This window comes from Diabrotica undecimpunctata, chromosome 7 (assembly GCF_040954645.1).
Source record: "Diabrotica undecimpunctata isolate CICGRU chromosome 7, icDiaUnde3, whole genome shotgun sequence".
Classification (NCBI taxonomy): Eukaryota; Metazoa; Arthropoda; class Insecta; order Coleoptera; family Chrysomelidae; genus Diabrotica; species Diabrotica undecimpunctata.
The window spans coordinates 105,352,984-105,358,983 of NC_092809.1; positions in this window are offsets into that span (position 1 = coordinate 105,352,984).

Here is a 6,000-nt window from a genome sequence, read left to right on the forward strand (position 1 = left end):
AAGTGCCGGTCATAATTTCAGTTTCAATTAAGTGATAGCGTTGGAGAGCATGGCTGATGTAATAAAAGATAGCAGTGCCAGTTTCTCATAATATGATATCCCATACACACATCCGGTATTAGCGAGAATGAAGTGGCAGCCAATGACGGACGGACGTGCGTAGCATTAAATTAATAAGTCCGGGAGCCCGGAGTTAATCCCGGACTCGTGTCTCCCGGGACTATGGAATGTCATTATTATGTAGATCACACGTTGATCCGATTGTTTGAGGGGTCAAATCAATAACGAGTTTTCATTCTATTAACATTGCCGACGAAAATCGGGAGGCGATCACTTACAAAACCGTTTCCATAATACATTTTTCCATCACATTTTTCTTTTCAAAATTGCTTTAGAAATAAGAATCTTTTAACGGAGGACAATTTGATTCTTAAGTAATCTCTTTTCTAGTGTGTGCTATAGAAAAAATTAAAAATCATGAAAAATCAATAAGACAGAAACGAGAACAACCTTACAATATAAAATATGAGTGGATTTAATTAGAAGAAAAGAATCATTCTTAAAGTACCACAATAACATAAGAAGAGTACTTTAAAAAAAATTTAAAAATCGGGAATAAACCAAGTGAATTAAATAAAAATGAGGCTCTAGGTTTATAGGTGGCCATAGCTCAGTGGCTATCTTACTTTTTTTTAATGGCATAGACATTAGTCATTCAGCCAGTTGCAATAGATTCTCCAATCAGACAAATGCACAACCCTACCCCTAATAGAAAACTAACGGATAATTAATAGAAGAATATACGACAAGGAAACTTACAGGGTCACTTGCTTCTCGTCCTGGGGGCCCATCAAGACATTCTTAGTAGACAAACAAAACTGGACCACGGATAAGGTGTTATAGCTATGTTACTTTAACAAGCTGAAGAGCCCGGGTTCGACTTCCGGCACTTAGACCAGAAATTTTTCAAATTTTAATTTAACTAACCCACCACCGTGCTTTGGAGGGAATGTAAAGCCGTTGGTAGTAGCTATGTAAGTGGTCGTCGAGTCATATTAGAGGTAACACTACACCTTAGTTAAAAGGTTACACTAACTTTGTTTTTTTCTGGGTTTATAGAAATCTTCTTCTTCTTCTTAGCCTTCTAATGTCTATTTATGGACATAGGCTTCACCCAACTCCTTCCATCGATCTCTATCCTGAGTAACATACTTTCAAATTGTTCAGACTATGCTTTTTATTTCATCTCATCTGTGGTCTTCCTCTTTGCCGTCTACCTTTATAAGGTCTTCAATGCTGTATTGTGGCGTTTTAACTTGTTTTTTTTTTGTGTAGCAGTGTGACCTGTGAAGCTCTATTTTAGTTAGGCAATTTTGGTTGTGGTATCCTCAACTTTTGTTTTTGATCTTACCCAGTCATTCTGTTCTTTCTATTGTGGCTAGTTTTTTATAATTTTCCTGGGTTAGGGTCCAGGTTTGACATTCATATATCAAGAGAGGAAGGATGCACTGGTTGAACACTCAAGTATTGAGGTATTTTGCGGTTCTTTAGTATTCAACTGAGTTTGCCAAATCCTGCCCATGCCAGTATTGCTCTTTTAGTGATTTCCGCACTTTTGTTTTCTTTGCCAAGTTTCAGAATTTGGTCTAGATAGATATATACCTGGACTTATTCTATCTTACTGCCATTTATAGTTATATTTCTGGGATCCTCTGTGTTTCTCACAGTCTGCTATGGGTTGTTCTGCTGAGTTATTAATGAGCAATCACCCAAAACTATTCAAAACGTCTAGAGAACTGAGTTACAATGGCCAATCAAAACTTTTATCAGTCTCAGTCTCTTTCGCTGCAAGAGCCAAACAGAAAAAGAGTTGGGAAAGCGACATATCATCGTCAGTGTACAGTGAAATATACAGTAAAAAACATACGGGTATGTAAAGCTACGGTATGTTATATATTTTCAACAACCTCTAGAAGACTCCAGTACATTATTGATAAAATGAAAGCAGGAGTAAATCTAAATGATTAACGTGGCAAACATACTAACCGTCCCAGAAAACTCATGATAACAGATGCAGAGAAAATATACTAACATATTAGGTCATTTCCGCAGCAAGAAAATCGTTAAAGCAGAAATGCTTCTGTACAAAAAGGGTGTACATATGTGTACAGTGTAAAATTATGAATATAATTTCAGTTAATGAGGACTGTATTACATACGGCTGGTTCAAATAAATTAGGATATGTGGTGAAAGGTTATACAGATTATAGCAAATTAAGTTTATACAAAGTCTTACCAATATTTTTGCTTGTCACACTCGCGGTATTGACAGGCTTACACTCGTGGTTGTTTTTCATCATGTACCGGTTTCTGAACACGTGTTTCGCGGTACTAACACTGAGATAGAGCACATTTTGCTCTGTACACGATTTAAAACAGTATTTGCGGTATTTTTCGCGTAACTAAAAGCAGGAGAAAGATAATTAGTTAGCGGCAGTCAACAGTAGAGAAAACACCCCTGTCACCAAACGACAGTCAACAGTGGAGAGACAGCGTCCGTTCTCATCGATAGACAACAGACAAGAGAGCGACTGTTCTCGACGGTAGGGAACAGGCAAGAGAGAGTTACCCCTGCCTAGCGAGACTCAGCAGACGAAAGAGCGAACGACTATCCCTAGCGACAGTCAACAATCAAAAGGCGGTCTTTTTTGTTTAATATCTTACAACTGTCTGTATTTCTAATAGAGTGGGGTTAAAATGTGAGTAGAAAGGGTTGAAGAATGAGAAATAATTGTAAAATTGTGGTAGAATGGTAGCTAGTAATACAGCGAAAAAATGACATGATTTCAGATACTTGTTCATATTGTGACAAGCTCTTTATCAAATTTTCTTCTGCTAGCGATGAATGTGAAAGAACGAAAATAACAATTGAAAGTAGAATTCATCATATGTGAGTGAAAGCAGGTTACAAAACATTAAGACAAGATACTGAAATTGCAAAAGTAAATACTAATTATGTCATTTTATGTACTGATTTGCAACATAATATGAGGAGTAATATTGCTACAATGATGCTGTGGAACGAAGTAATGGCGCATCGAGGCTCCACTGAGATAGCATCAGCATTGCTACTTTATATAACTGAAAATGTCAACCGTCATCCAGGTCAAGAAGGAAAACTTGTTATACTTGATCCAAATTGAGCACAAGTTTCTAACTAGTGGGCACAGCTTTCTGCCCTGTCATAGAGACTTTCCCTCATAGAAGGCAACAAGAAACTTTCATCTGTTTATATCCCGTTTCAGGAGACAGATGTAATTGCAAAAACTAGAGTTAAAAACCCATTTAAAGTTATATACATGCATCAAACATTTTTTAAAAATTTTATGAACGCTGAAAATGTAGTATGGAAAGATCCAAAGTACAAAATAACTCAGTCAGTGTGAATACAAATTAGCTCAGATGATCCAAATACTATACGGTTAAGAAAATCCCACAACATTATTCAACCATGGTCATCTTATTTTTTAAAGTTAACTTAAACTCCTATAATTGAAGTCACGCTTGCTGAACTAAGAGAAGCCTATGAAGGGCCACTACTAATTAAAAAAGCAAAACATGCCAATTTATTAAATATTGCCAAATATATTCCACTACAGTATGTAAGCTACTATCTAAATCTTAAGAGTGAATAATATTATTTTGATATGTACGAATGTACGTCATATAAAACATGTTTATAAGTACAAGTTTAAAGTCAAGTTTATTTCTAAAACAATGTTTTAACCGCCTTCGTTCCACACAACAACGTTTTAACTGACGGGGATTTAACACGTTGTTTATTAAAATATAGCATATATGTTCGTAAATGCTTGTTTTGTATAACCTAAGGTTATTTTTGTTGATATTGATGTTATGCATCCTATAGTCTATCATATTACGCTCATAAATATTTTTTTTTTCAAAATAATCAATTATAAAGTGTTTTTTTTTTCAATTTGTCGACAAAATGTGATTTGGCGATAACAACGTTGTTCTAGCATAACATTTAATTATCCATTTTGTAAGTTAACCGATTGTTAATAATTCCCATAAACAGTTTGTATACTTGACTGAGCCACGATGTAGGTCTCTAATTCTTTAGGTCACATTGTCCCCTTTTTGTGTATGAATGTTACAAGACTCTCGTTTCAGTTTTTAGGGATTTTACTATTGTGGAGAGATCTATTAAATAGCTCTGTTAGTATAGAGATTGTTACTATCTTACTACTAACCTAAATCCTTTCCAAACAAATCCATCGTGAGCACAAAAATTACATTCCAAAACGGTTATTTACTGGAGTAATTATTATTAATAGATACTCATTAAAGATTAAAATATAAAGGAAATATCGATTAAAAAAAAATAAAAAAGTAAATTAATCAATTACTTTTGCTTTTACAATAGCTTTTGATTATAATGGTGATTCTATTCAAGAATATTATGTCATAACACATTAAAAGTAATTAAACTTGGCAATCAAGCAGCGTGTACGTATTTAAAAGCTTTTGATGTCATAAAATCAAAGAAATAAGTTCTTAACATGTTGATTGTTAACACCTTTTCAATGACAGCATTGGTATTCCATTAAGTGGGTGTAAAATGTTTGTCACAACTGAAACAATAATTGAACATTGATGTAATTGAAATTACAAAACTCAAAAAGTGACATTATATCAGGGTTATTACTTTTTGGAAAAAATGAAAGCTCTTTAATTTGAGTCATTTTAGTATTTTGATCCATAGGGTCCAAACATAAACTCTATAATCTCTTTTATGACGAACATTGCATCTGTGCTCGATCTTCTCGTTTTGAAATGTTTGCTTCTTATCTACTTAGTTTATGAGCAGCTCAAAACAGAGATCAGGGGAGGCCTATGTCCTGCAGTTGACTCAACATCAAGCTGAGAAATGATGAAGATAATCGATTGTTATGATTGTACATTGTTTCTTTGAGCAGTATTTGTTTTTACGATTGATAGGTTGCTAACCTTGCCAATCCACCCTCCACATTTTATCCGGGCTTGGGACCGGCTGTGGTAACCATAGAGCTACCTAATCCACCCGCAACCACCCCAGGCAGTGTTAGGACAGAGCTAAAAGTACAGATATACGACGTAGATGAAAGGTGGAAAAAATCAAGAACTGGGTAAGAAATAGCAGATTAGAATGAAACGATCATATAAGCCGAATGACAATAAATAGAGTAGTAAAGACGGCAAGAGACGGTTTCCTAATAGGAAGACGATCAGTAGGAAAACCACGAAAACGATGGAACAACAACTTACTGGAGGCACATTGAAAAACAGACAGAGTCATGTCTATACAGATTGAACGAATTTAAAACGGAACATACGAAATCAATGTATTTCGGCTCAACTCCGCTCTAGGTGGTTGGCCAACAAAAGGTTGTCAAATAATTATATTATAAAAATCCAATACTTCAGCGGGCTGCTGGATTCTGAATTCATTCAAGAACAAGTCAAAACTCCACCCAAATAGGTTGCCTAGAATCACTGAAAAAACTAGACTACACAAGCAGTTATTATGCTGTCAAACCACTTATCGCTTCCTTATAGTCCAAGAGATAGAGCCGAAATTTTGAACTGATCAGTAATATGACATTTCTCTATTGGAATATATTCATTGTAACTGGGTTAAAACTTTGCCTTACAGGCGGACGCCCCTCGTGGTACAGGGGTGGCTATACAGGGATGAAGTTGTAATTTTTTTCGGAAAAATTAACGATCGATAATATGGCTGAAAATTTGCCCAGAGTAAGATCTTAGTATAACTAGACGAAATCCCAAAGGGCGGACGCGAGAGTGGATACATAAGGGGTGGTGGACAGGGGTGAAGTTGCAATTTTTTGGGGAAAAATTAACGATAAGTAATATGTCCGCCATTTTCATGGCTCATTAATTAGCCCCTAAAAACTCTAAATCCAAAAGGGCGGACAG